General features: G+C 39.2%; 1 long non-coding RNA gene across 2 annotated transcripts in view; it reads right to left on the bottom strand.

Moving 5' to 3' along the window:
* Positions 1–7,261: 7,261 nt before the first annotated feature.
* The window catches only part of LOC108507664, a 10,968-nt gene continuing 8,092 nt past the window's right edge, over positions 7,262–10,137 (bottom strand). For both annotated transcript variants that reach the window (XR_001878216.1, XR_001878217.1), the window contains 2 exons: positions 8,694–8,877; positions 7,262–7,471 (listed from right to left, as the gene is read on the bottom strand). This is a non-coding gene — a long non-coding RNA (uncharacterized LOC108507664). The remainder of the gene's footprint in view (positions 7,472–8,693; positions 8,878–10,137) is intronic.

Below are 10,137 nucleotides of genomic sequence, written 5' to 3'. Positions count from 1 at the left end.
GATTTGTTTACCTGCTGATGAACTATAGTACTGCCGTTCAAAAGATTTATGATTATTTTGGTTTCCTGTCACATTTAGGAGTTGGGTCAAGAAGATCTCTCGACCTGTACCTAAATCAGAACAAAACATTGCCACCCTTACACATAGATGGCCTTAATTAGCTGTTAAAAGTGCTGTCCCTAGTATCTCTGGTTTGTTTTTCCAGGCAGGGAGACTTATTCTGGATGGGAAACAAATACAGCCAACATACATTCTTCCTTAGAAATAACTGCCCATAAGCAGAGTAGATTGTTACCATCAGAAACTCGGTATTGTTTAATAGGTTTTTGCATGCTGTGGTGTTACTTGCTCTACGTTCATGCACACAGTAAGGTCTGTTACTCATCACTTAGGTCTGTCTGTCTGTCTAAACCAGGCAATGGAGGTCAAATCCAAAACTCCCTCCAAATTTAAAAGCAGGAGCTTTAAAATACAGCAATGTACCGAATAGCTCAGCAGACTGAGGGCTAGAGATGCTACTGCATTTTAGAGCTGAAGATCCAACTTCCAGCGTTACCATTGCACCCACCACAGTTTTCAAACAGCAGCTACAGCAGCTATAGAGAAGATAATTGTACCTGTTGTAGACAACTTTAAATTGCAAATTTCCTTGGTTGGAGAGGCAAAAAAATCTCTCAAAATGAGATCTTAAAAGATCATCCTAATTTCTAATAAATCCTGGCCCTGCTGCTTCCTCATGTCATTTCTCATCTTCGCTTTGCCTTTGTCGAGCAGCACAAGCCCCTTTCCCTTCCCTCCCCCTCTGCCTCCACAAGCTCAGGCACCAACGTGGGAGTTTCAAAGGTTCTCCAGGCAGTGTCTTCCAACCCTTGTGTTAAAGGCAGGAGGCAGATGGAAAAGCTTCCCGTGACAGAGAAGTACTTGGGAAACCATTTTGAGCCATCAGCGAGGAGCAGCTTCCCAGGTGGACAAAGCCCATGGGGGATGTGGGAAGGGTAATTGCTCTCTAGACTGCACAGCAAGAATGGATTGTTTGTTTCTGGGGGGGGAGGGTCAGGGGTGGGCTTGATAATACAGATCACTTTTTTGTGTCTGCAATGCAGAATTTTCTCTGTGCTAATCTTGGCACTGACATTAAAATTGATGTGTGGCCTTTAGGTAAGTCACTTAATCAATGTGTTTGTAAAATGAGGATAATAACATTTATTTGCCTGCCTGAAAATGGATGTGGTAAGGACAGACTAGTTAATGCTGTAAAATGCTATTTACTAATAATTGCAAGTATTATTACACTGCAGACTTAAACCCCTCCTTGACTGGTAATTGAAATAGCTGAAAAAGTCTGAAATGTAAAGGTGACAGAGGTTTTAGCTAAAGTGGAGGTGGCTAATCCCCTTCCCTTTCATGGAACTAATTATGCTTTAACTGAGGCAATAAATACAAAAAATGTCTTGACCACATACCTGCTCTTACTCAGAAACAGAACGAGAAGAAATATTGTGGGATTCACTTCTGATGCACTAGGTAATGTGCCATTGATAATGGGTCAAAGGAGGAGCTGGGTGTAACACAGAAAAATACACGTTCAAGCCTCTGTTCTGGGATGCAGGTGCACTCGGGTGTCCTGAGAGCAGGATGAGCAGCGCAGATAAGACTGAATTAGATGCATCATTACCATTTTCAACCCAATTAACATCCTCGCTCTTCAGGATTAAATAAGGTCTGTAATTTGCCTTTTGGTAGGGCAGGTTGAAAAAAAATTAAAGTCCTGAGGGTGAGAAAAGTGAATAATGCTGTAGAGTGGCATGAAGTAGATAGGAAATGAACTACAGTAAACTGGCTTATCTGTGAGCTGTGCCTTGAGAATTCTTCTGAGGCCTCAGATTGCCACCACTTCTCCTACAGATGTTTCTTTGAGAAGGGATGAACATAAGATGCCTACCTAGGGTGGCTAAAGGATCAGGTCTGCCAAAAAAAAATCCCTTTTTGCCTTCTATTATACTACCAAGAATCATTCCAACAAAAACAATCATGTTTGGTTAGTGCAGTAGTTAAAATAAACAGCCTTAGGTTTCTCTAACTACTAGTAAAGGGTCATAATTGGATCATTCCTTTTGCTGAGTAAAAGCTCACCAGCAGGGTAAATGCCTCTGACTTTCCTAGAACGTGGGGGAATAACTGTTTCATGAATGTCACACATATCTCACTTCAACTGCTTAATATTTTCCTGATGAATTTGCTTGAAATTTATTAAAGAACCAAGGAAACAGGCTGATTTGCAATGTGATTGGCAATATTTCCAGGACTTTATTACGAGCTATGAAAAGAGAAACGGTGGGATTGTTCACTGAGGAATGACTTACTTTGCCTTTCTCCAGTTTACAGCCCTGCTTTCCAGTTTTAAGTTTTACAACCCAAACTCAGGGCGAACCCAGGCTGGGAAAGAGACTGGTGGCTGCCTCCCCAGAGCAGCAGTGACAAACACAATGGTTTCCAAGGAGGGGACCTGTGACTCCTGGCAATACTGCTTGGCATACTGTTGGCAAGATGACTTACTTCATGTATTGGAGTGGATAAACTTCACACCAAGCCACAGACGGAGAAACATTTTGCTTTCTTCTGTAAGACAGTGCAACTCACTGCAGGCTGGAGAGAAGTGCCACTCAGAGGCAGATCATCCCTTGGCTTGCTGTGTTACTGAGTTTAGAAGCAAAGAGGTGCCTCTTTGGGCTCCAACAAAAAGTGGTAGGTGTAAGACACTCGAACTTGGAAGAATTAAATGTACTGAAATCCAGACATTTAAGGGAAGCCCTTATGAGAAGGAGCTTTATATTCAGAAATAAAGAATATGGGGTGCTGTAGGCTGAACAGGTTCAAAGGGGAGCGTCTCAGGGGAGTTCTGCTACAGCAATGCGTGGGCAGAGCCCTGTCACTCAGAGAGACTGTGCACTGAGGAGATTAGGCACAGGCAAGGTCCAGCAACTGTGCTGATCCCATGGGAGACAGGGATATTGGATGTAAAGGCAGTGCTGTCTGCCAGTCAGTGAATGCTTAAAAACATTTCTGGGAATATTTTGGCAAATTGGTAAAAGAACATGCTCAGTGATTTGATGTTCCTTTTGGGTTTTGATGATCACAGCCTTACAAAAACAAAAAAAAATTTAAATGACCGTCAGAGAAAAATAACTCAAAATAGCATTTGAACTAGTCATGCCAAAATGTCTAGCAGTGGTGGTGTGCTAGATATCCACAGGTAATAGGAATATCATGCAAGTTCAGTCGAAAAAAGGCACTCAATTTTCAAGATATGAATTCTAGTCTCAGATTATTAAAGTCCCTTCCAACCCAGGCCATTCTAGGATTAGCTGTGGATTACCTACAGACCAAAAATAATGCACAGACAAGATTTCAAATTCACAGAAAAGATTTTAAACAACTAGGGAAAAAGTTTCTAAAAGAATTAATGCTTTCAATCCCAGAGTGGACACAGTTAAGTATTTAAATAATTATGCAGTAGTCGTTAGTTTTCTGCTAAAAAATTGGCCAAGCTCTAATAAGATAGGGCAAATTTTATTTTGCAATTTTTCCTCTAGTGCCATGTGCTTTGAAGGTGTACTGAGATCTTTCTTCTATACTTTGTCACTTTGTGATGATGATGTATGTGATGGAGATGCCCAGTCTATTGGAAACTCTGCAGATGGATTGCCCTTCCCATTAAGAGCAGTGGACCCTTAACTGAATTTTAGACAAGCACTGCCACTACCCAGTGCTCTGCAGCTTCTTGTTTGCCTTGCAGCTCTGACAGTTATCCCACAAATCCCACATTTGGTGGTTCACAAGCTCCAGACATCCATCTACATACACTTAGAGAAAACCAGTATCTCATTTCAGCAGCTGAAAGGAAAGCCAAACAAGGCTGCATATGTTACTAATTATTTAGGGTTATTTTTAGAGGTGCCAAGAGGATGGAGCCAGGCTCTTCTCGGTGGTGCCAAGTAATAGGACAAGAGGCAATGGGCAGAAACTGATGCACACCAAGAACTTTTCCACTGTGCCGGTGATCATGCACTGGAACAGATTGCTCAGAGAGGGTGTGGAGTCTCCCTCGCTGGAGGTATTCAAGAACAGCCTGGATGCAATCCTGTGTCATGTGTTCAAGAACAGCCTGGATGCAATCCTGTGCAATGTGCTCTGGCAGGAGCCTGCTTGAGCAGGGAGGTTGGACCGCATGACCCACTGTGGTCCCTCCCAACCTGACCCGGCCCGTGATATTTTTACTCGCCCCGCACTGCACTCTGGGAGGTGAGTCAAAGAGTCATTGTAGAGGATTGTAGAAGAAGGCCCTGTAGCACACATCTCAAACTGTGGTTACACAGTGATTTTCCTTGTGCTGGGGCAGAGAACATGCAAAAAGGTAAGGGAGCTCCTGTGGAAACAGAGAGACACAGATCTGGTGATGTACATACAGACTGGTGATGTATTCCCCAGCTCTTCTTCCTTACCAAGAGTTTTCCATGTGTATTGTAGGGAGAAAGGAGCGTTTTGCCTCTGCCTCCAGGCCACAGATGTCTCTGGCATCACTCACTTTAAATTCTAAGACTGAAGTAAGTTTACCTACTAACATGTTTTCCGCCATGAGTGACATTGCTGCAAACCAATAATTCAGCAGAGGGAATAAGAGGTCCAAAAGAACAGTGGATTGTACCATCTGAGCTTACTGACTCAAAAGTCCCGTGTTCAGTTCCAATTCTCTCTAAAAAGAAAGCTGATTTCCTTAGAACAGAAATGTATATTTAAAAAAAATCTTGCTCCACTTCCCATGTTTTTACTTTATTGGATCTAGTTATTCCAGGCAAGCGACAGTTTTAATCAACAAGAAACTCAAGTTTCTTAGATACAGCAGCAAGGTATGATATTCTGCCAGCAAAGATAAATTCACTGAGGGTTATGGTAATTAATATGTACATTAGAAAAGGAGACTTTCCATCCACCTTTAATGAGCTATTCTTAGTACCAGAAGTATTTTCCAATACATGATAGCAGAAGGGGATTTAACCTTACCCTGTCAAACTTAGCAGATAGATCAAAAGTGTTACAAGAGGGGGAATTCCAAGTCATCTCAATTATGTGGCACCACATGAAATAATTATATTTGGTCACACTTTAGAACGACATGTTCCTGAGGGACAACTTTTATGTACTGCCCCTCGAAACACAACTATGCTCTGACTGTGCTGCTTTTGATTTTTAAATAGCTCACACAGCTATAACCTCTGCATGTTATCTCTAACCATGAACGACAGTATTATTTTTACAGGCAGACACCATATCCTTGGAAGACTTTTTTGTTTTCCCCTTAACTATCCTGGTTTACAACGTAAGACAAAAGAAATTAAAGGCTTTGTTGAATCTTCTCTAACACAATGGAAAGTTATCAGAGAAGATTTTATAGTTTTTAGTGACAGAGCTAATATAAAATGCAAAAGACTTTTCTTGAAAAGAATGAAAAGAATACAACCAATCAAACCTCATTCAGTTAATGTGCAAACTTGACTCAAAGCAGTACTTAAAATACATTAACCTGAAAGGCACAATGTACCTGATTCAAACTTAGAAAAATACTTGTTTTCACGTTTCAGAGTATTGAACAGGTAATAAAATGAATTTAATTTGCTACAGAAACACAACAGAACCCACCTCAGTTCCCTGTTGTGTCAGTGTTGAAAGAGGTCTTGATGTTTCTGAAAAATTGATCCCTAACATACAAACGGGAACAAGCAGGACAGACACTAAAAGCTGAGATACTTCAGTTTATTCTAAAAATGAAAAACCAGGGCAAGGCACTTCACTAATATTTTAAGTTAAATTTGCAAAACATTTCTAGATTTAAGAAAAACAGAGACAAGAGGTGATAGCTTGTATTTTTTTTTTATTTATTTTTGGGTTTTTTTTTAATTGTTAATAGGAATATCTACACTTCATGCTATAGAAAGGACATTAGAAAAACAGGAAACATAATGGCAGTGGTTTTGGTTTTTACAGTTATGAATGCTCATGTTTCATTTTGCAGAAAAGGAATGGCTCCTTGTGCAACTCCTTGCAATACCAAGGACACATTTTGATGACACTTGCATCTCATATTTCACAGTCCTGTCCCTTCACCAACATGCAATGAGGTCGTGAAGAAACCATAAAGCCAATCTCATCCATCGACATGTGGCTCAATTTTCTTCCTTGCAGCTTTAAATTCCTTAAGCATATCAATGCCACATGACCTACTGTAAAAAAGAAAGAGAAAAAATAATCAATGATAAACAAAAAAAAAAATACCAACAAACCTGTGATAGGCAAAAGATAAATATACAAGCACATGAAAAAAAAATAAAAAAGAAAAAGTACTAATTTAGGATATTAAAAATTTCATAAAGGCAGTATTTATAATAACAGAGCTAGCATGAAAATTCCTCAAACGTGAAAAGAATTATATTGGAGAAATGCGCTGAAAAGGTTTATTTCAAGCAATGTAATACAACTCAGATACAGAGCTCTTAGGAATTCTCTGTAAATCTTATCCAGAGCTGCAAGTAACCCAGCAACTTGGACATAAACATGAAAAAATCCTAGTTCTAATCACTTGTAGTAGTGCTAGAGTGGTTTCAACCTACCAGAGCACACATTTTTGGCAGGCACAGAGACAAGACTGAAAGCAAGTCCATTCATTTAAAAATGCAAAGAACATGTAAGGTATTTTATAGTGCTAAGAAAATAATAAGACATAAGCACTTGGTCTTGCTTTTTCCTCCCTTTCAGGGTGTCTAATGTATGTCCTCATTAGTCAGTCATTGAAATGTTAGGTATAAGGGATGACTTAAGCTAGATTGATATTCACTGTGAGCATCTTTTAATGGAATGATTGGAATAATGATGTGATTGTACAGGAGGTTATGTTCCTTGAGACTCGAGGGTTCCTGAACGACTGCAAAGTAGCCACAGTTCACAGATATTACATATATGTATGAAAAACAATCCAGTGAAGATGTGAGACTATTTTGAAATGAAAAAAAAAACCCAAAGGAAATGGAACGTAGGGGTGAGAAGGATGAATAAGTTTTTGGCATTATGTAACACAAATGATACAGACACAAAGAAAATTTTGGTGGATACAGCTAAACTATGTGCTTTTCAGGTAGACACACAAATAATTTAAAGTAAGAGAATCCAAAACATTGTATGTAAAATGACATAGGTAATACTTGCCCTTAAGTGCTGCAGAGGAAGGTTTTGTGTTCAGAGGAGGATGGTCCCGATTTAGAGAATGACTCAGCTCATTCTTTAAGTTTTCCTTGTGTACGTGTTGAATCAGATGACAACACAGGAGTTACTGAGGAGAGAGCTGAAGGAGTCCATAGGTCAAGGAGCAAAGGAGAAACCATGGATTTTAAGAGTTGTTCAGTATTTTAACTGTGTGCAGCTGAAACAACAGAAGGAGGAAATAGAACGAAAAATTCTGGCAGTGAGGACAATTAGCTTATGAATGAAGAAATCTCTTTATTTGCATAAATTAATGCCTTAACTGTAAATAGAAAAAGGACCAGATAATGACCAACAGAAATGTGTCAGGAGAGGACTTGGTGTGGTTTATGAGACTAAGCTTTAATGGCAGGAAGACATCAAAGACCTTTGAAAAGATTTTTACTTTATACTGTACTATTCCTACTTTAGTGTACTATTATGGCTACTTTTTGACTACTATCAACCTGATTGACCAGAGACAGTGAACTGTATCACTGTTTAAAAAAAATGTTAAATTTATAAAAGTTTGATGTTAAGGCAAAAATTTATATCTATATCACTATATATATTTAACAATACATGAAAATCTATCATATAATAATATTATAATAAAATAATATATAACATTATATTATAATTATCATTTATCCTTCCACAATTATTAATATTCCAAATTCTTTGAGAAAAAAGAGCTGGAACAAACGACAACATAAAAATAGTTGTTAAGTTTCCCCAGAACAGAGCATTTTGAATATTTCACTATTTCTACAGTATATTTATCAACAGTTGGCTAATGTAATAGAGTAGTGCGCAACTAGCATATTTGCTCATGGCCTTAACAGTCACAGATATAAGGCTTTTTGTAATGTCTGTTGGGATTTTAACATAAATTTGGCAAATTCTACAAAAACAGGACAAACTGGAAGACTTACTGGGTTTAACTTTTTTATATTCTATATTGACAAACTACTAAATTGCAGACAGGCTGTAAAAGAGACTTTTATATTGCCTCATTATAAATATTTGTGATGTCTTCCATTTATAGATGCTTTAACCGAGCAGCTAAATGACAAATCTGAACTTAACAATGCAATGACCTCCAGTTTTATACAGCTCTGCTGACTATGCACTCCAGCAAAACTACTGCAAATTTGAAAAATCAACCTGTCTCTTACCTGTCTCTTGGATTCTCCTCTAAGAATTACAGTTTTATATTGCTGAAACTACTGATTTTAGTAGAGTAAATGTTTGTATAATAGTGGGGTAAAATTGCAGAGGATGGTAGATATCTCCTGAGAGCCCTGGAGTAAAGATATTGTGCAATATGGGGACTAGCTGTGAATCAATGAGATGGGAGCAGACGGTGCAAGGAAAAAGTTTAAAAATAAAACCAAACGTACCCCAGACTGAGGAATTAGAATCCTGCAACAGCAACATCACTGTTCTTCTCATGAGAACCTCAGGGGCTGAAGACTTGTCCTAAAGCAAGCCCCCTCACTCATCTGCATCAGGAAGACTGCCAAGCTCAGGGCTTAGAGGCACATTGTGGAAAGGTGACTACAGCATCAGGAAAGTGAGGCTTTTCTGCATTAATCAGACAATGTAGACTGTTAGAATATTTACTGGATTAATGGTAAACTCTTAGCACTGTGTATATGGTGCAGTACACAAGATTTTGAGTGTAAGAAATCAGTGAAAAACATGGGCAAACCTGTTTGTGAACAATTCCAGTATGCTGGTGAGCAACCAAGCCTCTGGCAAAACTTTTGTAGGTGGAAGCCTACAGTCACCATAGAAAACTGGGAATGAATAGAGCAGGTGTGCAGTCCTGTGTTCAGGTAGTTACCTCCTTTGCTGTAAAATAGATGAATTCAGGGCAACCCAGGTACTCCAGGATTGCTAATGATCCAAGGAAAGCAGAGAAACAGTAGTTACATCACTCTATGATCTGGCTGTGACTCACTCCAGGCAAACTTTGCCTGGCCAAGTGGCAGTCTTTGTGATGGATAATGCTAGTGTCTGAAAATCTGAGAGGAAGAGGAGAAAATAGAAGGCAGTCAGAGCAAGATGGTGACAGGTGGACACTGAATGGAAGCCCAAAGTTTGCTGGTTGTTGCTTTAAAAGCCTCTAATCACAGTCCTATGTGATCAGAGATCTCTGCTCCTTTCTCCTGATGCAGCTGAGTACAGAGTGGTTTTATTATGGTTACCTATAAAGGACAAAACCAGGCAAACTGACAGGGGAATCACAGAGAAAACCTAATCTGACTTCTCACTTGACATGGCCACTCTGCTCCTAGAATATCTGCCCTCCTCTCCTTTTCAGAAGAAACGGTTGAGCTGAGGGAATGGCATATTCAGCAGGGACTACTAGGTCTTTGAGGTACAGATTTGTCCAAATCAGCCAGTTCCTGCAGCAGCAACTGTGAGTGGGTGTGTAACACGGTATGAGCTTTAAAAGGGGGAGCAGAATTTGAAAGATTGTATCACCTGGTAACTGATCACAAGACAAAAGAAAGCAGAGATGTATTAGAAGCAGAAAAAGCTGTCAGCCTCTGTTCAAAGTTTTGTGGATAGTAGAGACAGACAGGCCTTGAATTAGGACTAGAGTGCATTTTAAGATCTTGTAGTGGATGTCCTTGACACAAAAATGCATTTAGTTTTAGGGCCTATACAGACTGGTATAGTACAGAAAGAGCTGGCAACCCGTAAGAGAGAAGAAGTGACTTAGGGGACAATAAATAATGGTAAACAAGAAAAAACAAACAAAAATATCATGAGCATGTATGGCTCAGAAGCTGTTAAAACTCCCTCTTTTTTTTTTTTTTTTTTTTTTTTTTTTTT

The sequence above is a fragment of the Lepidothrix coronata genome, unplaced genomic scaffold (genome assembly GCF_001604755.1).
Source record: "Lepidothrix coronata isolate B3197 unplaced genomic scaffold, Lepidothrix_coronata-1.0 Scaffold264, whole genome shotgun sequence".
Taxonomy (NCBI): Eukaryota; Metazoa; Chordata; class Aves; order Passeriformes; family Pipridae; genus Lepidothrix; species Lepidothrix coronata.
Note: the sequence above shows the minus strand (reverse complement) of the source record. Positions and strands in the feature narration are given on the sequence as shown.